Source organism: Mycteria americana, chromosome 22 (assembly GCF_035582795.1).
Source record: "Mycteria americana isolate JAX WOST 10 ecotype Jacksonville Zoo and Gardens chromosome 22, USCA_MyAme_1.0, whole genome shotgun sequence".
Lineage (NCBI taxonomy): Eukaryota > Metazoa > Chordata > Aves > Ciconiiformes > Ciconiidae > Mycteria > Mycteria americana.
This window is the reverse complement of record NC_134386.1, coordinates 3,041,013-3,050,893: the sequence shown is the minus strand read 5'-3', so window position 1 is coordinate 3,050,893 and position 9,881 is coordinate 3,041,013. Positions and strand designations below refer to the sequence as shown.

At 45.8% G+C, this 9,881-nt stretch overlaps 1 protein-coding gene across 2 annotated transcripts in view; it reads left to right on the top strand.

Annotated features, from left to right (window-relative positions):
• Window positions 1-1,747: 1,747 nt before the first annotated feature.
• The window catches only part of ZNF652 (zinc finger protein 652), a 27,311-nt gene continuing 19,177 nt past the window's right edge, over window positions 1,748-9,881 (top strand). The window contains exon 1 of one of the 2 annotated variants that reach the window (XM_075523247.1): window positions 1,748-2,117. The gene's annotated coding sequence lies outside the window, so the exon portion shown is untranslated. Of the gene's footprint in view, window positions 2,118-2,653; window positions 2,764-9,881 lie in introns of those variants that run through there. The other variant, XM_075523248.1, reaches the window with a different exon arrangement.

Genomic DNA, 9,881 nt, shown 5'->3' with positions numbered 1-9,881 from the left:
GTGGGGCTGGTCAGAGCAAAGCGTGCCCTGCTCTGCTCCTTTCCCATGCCCTCACCACAGGGGTTGCTGTGGCAAGGAAGAAAACTGGCAACATTGTTCTGATCCCACCATGGGGCTTCCCCAGCCTACGCTGCCCCTTTTATTTGATCATGAACTCTGACTCCCAAAGCCCCAATCCCTGCTCTGCACAGGGAGCTCAGATCTGGGTTGTATGTTCAATAATCGAGAGCAGGTCAAATACTCTGGCACGTAACATTACATTTCAGGGGGGCGAGGGCGTGTAGATTTTTTGCAGAACCTCAAATCAAGTGCCCTACACTAGTAGGAGGGGCATCTGCAGCAACCAAAGCAGTTGAGGAAACAAACCACAGGTAGAGAAGCGATTGCAGACTAAAGGGATTTTTAAAAGGCGACTACAGCAGGAACACAAGTCTGAGAGTGGGCAAGAGGGAGCCAAAGCTACATGGCACGAGAGATTCCTGAAGTCCCTGGGAAGCAGCTAACACTACCAAAAGGGCTGCTGCCCTTCCCCCTTTTCCTGTTTCTGCTACTCTCGCTAATTCTTTTACCGCCGCCAAACCTAAACCACAGCAGTGCTCTTCCCTCCTACACAGCACTCAGCAGTGGTTTTCAGGGCTATGGAGCAAGCTTCGCAGCTTCCTGGGAGAGGTGGTACCACTGCACGACACTGTGCCAGCCTGGAAAGCAGCAGCCCCGACCCTCCCTGCATCCCTTTATGAGCCCCATACCTGCCACCAACAGGGAGCTCTACCAGCAAAAACTATTTTTTACTTCTTGTCACATCTCCCTCATACATCAGGCTTGGGCCCTGCAGGTGGGTGTAATCAAGAAACCACAGGCCAGAGTTAAGTAGCTATTAGTATTTTTAGGGGAGAGGGAGGTTTGAACAAGTGGGAGCTGGGGTTTGGCATAACAGAAGTGACCGACTACTGGAAATCAGATAGGGCCTCACTGATGCGGCCTTTTTTAAGGTCTTACCTGGCTCCTGAGGGGCAGCTCTGTCACCCTACACGACACACGAGCCCTTTCAAGGCGCCTCCCATCCCGAGGCCGCAGCCGCTCCCTCACGGCAGCCGCTGTGTGAAGCGTCATCCCCATTTATCCGTGAGGAGCGGGGCCCCGAGGCCCGGCGCTGACCCTGCTCCCATTACGGCCATTATTACCCCGGCTGCCGGCGGCAGGGCTGCGACCAGGGGCCTTCACCGGAGCGACGGAGGTGCCCGCGGAATGAGGCAAGGCGTGGGCCAGGGTTAGCCGCAGCGTGGCGGTGCGCTCGCCACAACTTGCCCGGCTCAGCTGACTGCAATTAGGGCGGCCTCTCTAATTACCTCAGCGGAGTAACGGTCGGCCCCGCTGAGGGGAGCCGGCGCCCTCCCCCACCTTCGCACCGGGCTCCGCGCGCGCCGCCTCACCTGAGCCCCGCGGGGCGCCGGCCCCCGCGCATGCGCACCCCCCTCCGCGCGCCTCACCTGCGCTCCGCGCTCCCCTCCAGCCCCGCCGCAGCCTGAGGTGAACAGCGAAGGGCGGGAGCGGGAGCGGGAGCGGGGGGGGCGGGGGGGGAGCGAGGCAACCGCCCGACGGCGCATGCGCCTCTGGGCGCCGCGCGCCGGCCCCGCTCCCCTCAGCCTATGGGTGTCCCGTGCCCCCCCGCCCCGCGCGCGCTCCCCCGCTCGCGCACACGCGCACTCCCCCCAACCCCACCCCCCCCCCCCCCCCCCCGCGCGGCAACCACCTCCTCGGCGCGCGCCCGCACCGGCACGCGCGCGCGCGCGTGCGCGCGGCGGAGTCGCGAGACTGGCTGCGGCGGCCACGTAGCGCTGCGGCGGCGGCGGCGGCGGCTGAGGGGAGCGGGAGCCGCGTCCGCCGGCGGCGGCGGGGCCTGGGCCTGAGCCGGAGCCCGAGGCAGCGGCTACTCGAGCGCCGCGGCGGCGGCTGAGGGGGCCGAGCGGAGGGAGAGAGGGAGGGCCCCGGCCGCCCTGCCCTCCGCCCTCCCGCCTCGCCTCCTCCACCCGCCCTCCGCCGCCTCGCCTGTGCCCCCCTCCCCTCGCCGCCCGGCATGGAAGGCGGTGGGGGCGGCCCTGAGGGGATCGGCCTGGGTGAGTGTGGGCCGCCCGCTCGGCTGGGGATCCCCTTCCCCCTTCTCCTCGGGCCTGGCGGCAGCCGCCGAGCAACGCTAGGCCCAGCCCGGGGGTGGGTGACGGAGGGAGCGGGGTAGAGCCGCCTCCCGGCCTGGAAGGGAGCCGGGGCTGGGGGGGGGCGCGCCGTGCCCGGCCCGCAGCCCTCCGGGGGAGCAGGGTGCGGGCAGGGCACCCCCCGGGCGGAGGGGGTGCAGCCGGAGAGCCCCCCGCGGGAGGAGGGGAGCGGGCGGGGGAGGAATGCTGCCGGAGGGCCAGGGGATCTGCCCTGGCTGCTGCACCCCGCTGGGAGGGGGCTGTGCCACCTGCCCGGGGGGAGGGGAGGGAAGGTGAGTTGCACGAAGCAAGTGTGGGGGAAAAAAAAACCCCAATCTTGCTGTATTTGGCTGTTCTGGACTGCCTTTCTACACCTCTCTTCGCTTTCTGCCTTTGCTTTCCAGCCCCCTCCCGCGGAGTGGTGGCATGGAGGTGTGGGGGCCACTGGCAGCCCTCTCCTTCCTCCTTGTCACTTGCTAATTGTGCAGCCGCGACGGTGCACGGTCCGCGATTGTTAGGAGGGAAGGCGGTTCGTAAATGCACTCGCCTCTGGGACTGGAGTTGTCATTGGGTAGGTGAGGAAATGAAATGTTACCTTTTCCAGTAGCTGGTTCTGGGTCTAGGTGTGTGAAGGAAAAAAATCGGATGTTTTCTCTCTTCCTCAGTCTTCTGCTTAGGTATCTTCCTCCTTCTCTTTTGCTCTCGGGACAGATGTTGTGATATGTGCATCCCAGGGTTTTGGGTTTTGTTTTAACTGCCTTGTGTGCAACTTTATGTCCTGTGGATGTCTTGGTACAGGTATTGTTAGAATGAAAAGATATGTTTCAAGACAATGTATCTCTTTGGTCTTAGTAGTATTATGTAAGTATCTTGAATCACAACTGAGTTGTGGCATCTTGTGCAGTAGAAGTGATTTAAGTCAAAGCGAGGGAAGTACTGCAGGCATAAAGGGTGTGAGGAATGTGCATTTTTATCTTTTCAGGGGATGACCTGAGCTGTATTGTTCTGGGAATGGCAACTGGCACATGCTTTGTTGACAGTGGTGTATGCGCGGTGAATCAAGAGAATGATGGTGGGGTATGTGCGTGTGCGCTGAATAAAGGAGATGTAATATGTGAGCATTGATTTGTGAAGGATGGTCTGGTGCACCTTGATTTGCCACCGTGCTGATTGACTGCAGCTTGATTGTTCGCATGTGGAAGTTGGGTGCTCTTTCTCTTGAGGTATCTGCTGTGTATTAACAAAATGCACATTGTAGATGCAGGACTATGGACACTGGTTATAAAAAGGCTGTGGAGTAGGAAAATCTCATAAAAAGGATCTAATATTTTATGGTAACAGATAATTTACATCCTTTAGGTGGGTCTAGTGTTTTCATCGGTACCTATTTGAAACCCCTTTATCTGTCTTTCCACCTGCATGTAAGATGCATTTTTTTCTGCTTTATAGAAACGAATCAAGCACTTGCAATATGGTGGTTGTGCTCAATGGATGAAGAGTCCCATCCCTGCCTCAGGCAGCCAACACTAAAATTTAGATGTTGATAATAAAGTTGAGATATAGAGTAAACTCACAGTGTAAATGTGTAGCTGAGGGATAGAAATTTTGAAAGGTTTTTCAGTGAGTATGTGTTTGAAAGAGAAGTGCAAAATCATGAAGGCTTTTTATTTTTCTAACTAAGCAATTTGCATGGAATAGGATGTCAGAGACTTAAGATTTTATTTATTATTTTATCTAGTATTTGGTGGCTAGTATTTATAGCTACTTCAGCATTTATTTGCGGTAATTGAGATCAGTTGTATTTGGGAAGATCAGTAAATGTTTTGTGGCTTAGCAGTTGTAATATTTGTAAAAAAAACTTTCAAATGTTTACATGATCAAAAGAGACTTTGGCATTATAGGCTATTGTTCATTTGTTTTAAAGGACTTAATTGACTATATTATTATTTCTTCTCATCTAGTACTGGTACAGGAAGCCTTTAACTGATGTTTTCTGGAGGGTAAATTCTTCAGCAGTTTTATATGAATGGTTAGGTATCTATAGGAGTTAAATTATAAAAGCAGTTTGTCAGGTTCTGTTGCAAGTGCAAGATATTGGGATGTTCTGTTTTTATTCTCATTGCCAGATTTATAGAATGTGGAAATTTCAGACTGAGAGGTGCAATTTCACCTAAAGATGGAAAGTCTTTATATGTACAAGAAATTGCTTATAGATCAAACGTACTTTGTCTGGTTTGATCATGCTCTGGTGTCATACCACCTAGAGCATGAGATGTCCATGTAAGAACCACTTGGGAAGAGTCCACTGAGTTTGTATAACTGCATTAAATAGATATTTTCAGTAAACAAGATCCCATCTTCCAGCTCTGGTATCATCTGCCGTATCAGTGCCTAATGGAAGAGTAGTGTACCAATAGCATATTTGAGATAGGCAGAGGTATATTTAAGGGGATGACAAAGCTACATGTCATCAGTGACCTATTTCTCTGTGGCACACGATAATATGCCTTATCAAAGAATAAATTTCTTTCTAACCCCACAAAAAAGAGAGACATAATTGGAAGGAAGTACCAACCAATTGAGAAGATTGATATGTTCTCTAGCAACCTGATTCTGTGGATTATTATTGTATTAAAATATTTTATATCCATTCTCTTACTTGGTTAAATTCCTACAGCACAGAACAGCTGATCTCTTAATGTATTCTGCTGTGAAACAGTGCTCTACCTACAAGATCCAGATCTTGGCTTCTAAATGGAAGTTGAAGTACATTATAAAGAACATAATTTTGTTTTTTTAAAACAATATTAGTTTACATTTTGCTAAATGTGTGCTGTTTGTCTTTTCAGAATCTTATGATACCAAAGTTTGGGTTTTTTCCCCCACAACATTTAGAAGAAAATGTAGATTTTTATGTGGAGGTCATTTTATTATCATGAAGTTATACACTTTAAATATTAATGCAGTCAATGAGCAGATACTGTCTACAGTTGACATCACTCTATAATGTCTTGAGCTTCCTCAAGCTGAGGAATTATGGCTGAATTATTTCAGACAGTGTTTTCCAATAAGAGTCTGTAGTTTTTAACCTGTTCTTTCTGTGGATCTAAATGCCTAACTTCCATCTGTTTCCATTGTAAATACTAGGCTTACATATTTTTAAAAACTTTGCAATAACTCCTTTATTGTATCAAAAGTCTAAATAACTGATCTCTGTTAGCATAACAGTATGTTTTGTCTAGAAGTGACAAATTTTATGCCTTTAAGAACTTTTTATTAAAAATATGATTTGTCCTTGAAGTTGCAAACTCTGTTTAAACACATAGTCTTATAAGTGAGTAAGTGTGAGTAAAATCATATACCATTTTGGGTCTTTGCAGGATCTTCATTTTCAGTATTTTGGAAAGTGGGTGGGGTTTGCTTGTAACTCTTAAGTAGAATTCATGTAGGTCTCGTAACTAGTAAAAGCATAACAGACAGACTTTCCTAGTTCAGTTGAAACATTCACTATAACCTAAACTTCTAGTATCTAATTTCCAAATTACCATTGCAAATGTTTAATTTGCCAAGTGATCTTAAATTGGTGATTTTTAGGTTGCTCCTCCCTCCTGAAAAACAATTGCATAGGGAGTGAAACTCTGGCGGTAGCTCTGGTGCCAGCAGCTTAAACTCATTAACACAAGCAGCTTGCATTAGTTTCCTTGACACTTTCAGACACCCTTCCCTGAGGAGGTTTCAGACTAGTAGTTTTCACTCAAGAGAAACATTTAGCTGTGCTAAGCAACTGCCAGCACTTTATGCCGGTTTGCTCTCTTGTTTGTGTATTTTTAAGTTTTGAAACTTGATTCTTTCAGTGGAAAAGTGATTTTAGGAATGTAATATGAAAGGCAAGTGGGCCTGCTTGAAGATAGGTTACTGGAATTAGGATCCATGTTAACGTTTGAGACAAAACCCCTTGAGCCAATTTCATTCTGTCCCAGGTACTAAATACAAGTGAACAGAAAGTTTTTCAGCTGGAATCTTGGAGGAATATTTGTGGTACCACTGTGAAGACAGATGGCCTGGTAGGATAAAGGTAGTAGAGTTTTTCTTTTTTTACAGGCAGAAAGTTTTATAGTCGAAAATTTACAGACAAGCATCCATTGATCTACATACCTTCTTTTATGGGAATGTTCTACACAAAAAGTTGCAAATATTTGAGTTGGAACATAGCGGAATCTTGCAGGTGCAGAAAGCTTACTAGAACTTGGCTTTTCCTATGCCTGACTAGTCTCGTGGAAGACGGCAAAAATCTGTTCTGAACTCCACAGTTGCTTGCAGGTCATGCTTATTTAAGCCTTTTTAGTGCTTATGTGATGAAAAGGGAATTATGGAATGTGTCTTAATAGTGCTGTCTGAAGACAAATTACATACGGCAACAACTGTGAATTTTATTGGTAGAAGGCAGATTATTTCTAACAAAAAGCCTGATTGCTGTTAGTGTCCAATATCCTGACACATAGCAAGTACTGTCAACTAGCTGTGTCACTGTAATATTTTTGGCCATTTGCTGAACAGGAGTATTTATGTTTTCTGATTGATGCAGATATTTTTTGCTACATATGTTTTAAAGAAGCAGCTCTCCTTCCTGGTCATACTTCTGTAGGTTTTCTGGTTCTGTCCTTTCTAACAAATTACCCTGTTTCATACAATGATGGGAGCACTATCCTTGATTCCAGTAACTTCCCCTTTTTTTCTTTTCTTTTTCAGGCTAGCAAATCTGAGGTGTTTCTCACATAAATGATGGGGTCAGATGCATTGCCATTCCTCAGGATATTTTGTATGGTTTCTCACTGTAGTAAATTCTCCAAGTTCCCTGTTAAGTGACATGAACTGTGCTTAGATTTCCCATGTTTTAACTGCTTGTCACTTTAAGAGACTTATGTCGGGATAGGTGTTTAATGCACTGTGACACCAGTAGGCTTGACATTATGAAAATACAAGTTGTTGTATATGGATGTGACTTCAGAAGTCTTGAGCATGGACAGAAACATATCCTAATAAATCTTCATCGCCCATGTCATGTAATAGTAAAAATGGCTGCTGAGAATCTCTAGTTTGCTTTATTGTAATCTGCATGTCTTGAATCATTCATTTCACAGTTACTAGCTGCAGGACAAAATCTATTAGTCAGAGTGAAATGCCATGCTGACTGCAGTTTAAAGGTCTGAGAAAAATTATGTCCTGAATTTAATTGCAACTTTTTGCCAGGTAGTTTTGTTTTAACACATACCTTGTTGCACTTTTTTTCTTCCACTTGTACCTTTCTAAACTCATCCAGTTCTTGTGTTTTCCTGTTTGATGTCCCCTCACCTTACTTTTTCTTTATTACACTGTTTTCTACTGCCTTTTTTAAACTTGTTTCCTAAACCAGCCTGTTTTCTCTTCGCTCTTTCAGATTTTCATAGCTTTTCCTCTAACCTGCAGATTTCTTGATGAAGGATCCCACCTTCTACTTATCTTTGATAAATTACCTAGCCCACTTATGGTGCTATAAAATCATTTAACATAATCTCTCCTGTGCACAACCGACTTCTATTATCCCACACTCCAAGCACTTCAAATTCAGACAATAAGATGAAGTTAATTATCCCTGCTGTCAGTGGACACTCTTCTTCCCTTCTCACCCTCCCTTCGCACAAATAACCCCAATCTTATTGAGAGTCTCACTGAGATGCTGTTCCCTGTCTTGCTCGGGAAGCTAAGTAACTGTTGTTCCTTTTTGCCAAGAGGGAAAATAAAAGTTTTGGGGTTGGTTCCCCCCCCCCCCCCCACGAGTGTTCTCTCTCTCACCCTGAAACTTGCTGGCTGCTGTAAAGACAGCATCTCATTGCTGAGGTTTGGAATTCGTGCACCACTGAGTAGGTCCCGAGGTAGTTTCTGTGATAGTTCGTTCAGACCTTTGCCAAGAGGTGGATTTGACTTGAAGCCTGTAACTCTGATCCTACTGTTCTTAAAGGTAAATCTGTGGGTTTGGATTACAACATGTCAGTAAGGAGAGAGAACTCATATCTGAGAATATTTTCATAATCATTAGGAACATGAGCTACGCAAAGGCTGAACTCATTTGAGAAAAAATCCTGTTTGCTACAGGTTCTTGAAAATACATTATTTTTTCAACCTCAATTCTTAAGCATAATGATCAGATGTTTTCCACAAATTTGTTACTGTGCTTGCTTCTGGTTCTCTTACCTTGGTATTTTATGGAAGGTGAAAGCCAGATTGCACCCGTAGAACAAATCGATTATTTCAGGAAGCAAAATCTTGTAATGCATGGTGGTATTCATGAAGTTGCACAGTGAGCTGGTTCAGAGAACTGATCTAGCTGAATATTTATCCCAAGGAATGGTTATTTTCCAGGCAGACTGATTTCCCAAGGCATCTCGCCTTGCAACCATAAGAATGCCAGCGTTGGCATATAAATAGGGAAAGAGTCTACTGCCTCCTTTGGCAGCCACACAGATTTAGATCAGCTTAAAATGCTCAGGTAGCTTTGGCCTTAGCTGATAATTGTCCCCACTTTGCCCAGAAGGAAATCTAAATACAAAGCGGAGATAAGGTGTCCATAGCTGCATAATGAATTAGAGGAAAAACGGAATAAAATCCATTGTATCAGTGGGAAGAGTATTTATGCTTGAGAATTGCAACTGTAAAACATGTGAAGGTTGAAATGGACTGCTGCCGTGGTACAGTGTCTGTTTTGATCAGGCATAGACTTGCTGAACAGCTTTATATCTCCATGTCTAACTCTGGTAACTTCAGGGAGAGCGCTGAATGTAGTTCCTACTTGCAAAGGTAGAATATGTGCAAATAGGAGTTCTGTTGAAGTGTTGTTACTTGGTTAGCATTTTTTGGAAGCTGATAAATTTGTGTGTTGTTAAATGTGCTTCGTTAAATTATGTAAATACTATAAAAGCAAGACGGTGTGTTTTATCAAAAGCTTACGTTGTGCATCTAAAACAAACTCCGTGTGTAATGTTTCAGAAGATTCAGGAGCTCAAAACAAGACAGTAATTGGTGGTGGAAGATAACCGTACCGAATGGTTTTTCAGGGTTTACAGGAGCGTTGTGACATTGTGCAAGGAGAAACACTTACAATAGTATAGTTTTGGTATTGGCACATTTAGACTTTGTCAACACTAGATTACTTAAACTTCTCAACATTCATTCCAGGACAGCAGTTCTGCTGGTGATTTGTGCTTGCATGAACACACGTAATTATCACAAGGTTAGCTGGGCTTGATCTGAGTAGCATTTGGCGATTCGGTAGTTAAAATGCTGCTAGAAATTATAAAACTGAAACTCTGCAGGCAAATGCAGGTGTGTTTTTGTGGGCAGTTTGAAAAGAGGAGATACTAAGAGAAGCCCAGGTAAGGAACAGCAGGGAAAGCTCCGTGTGATAATTCTCCATCAGCCCAGCATTTACCAGTACGAGAGTGGTGAGTCACGCTCCTAGCGAGTGCATCTGCTACTGTGCAGAGGACAGTTGTGCACCTGCTGCAAGCTTTTTTGTTGCTACGGAGGTTTTTACTTACAAACTTGTTGCTGGTTTTGAAGTCAAAATTATCTAGTGTGTAAAGAGCTCTAAATGAAAAATGGAAAGGATTTTAAACCTATCCGTAACCACATTCCAATGATGTGAGAAGAACA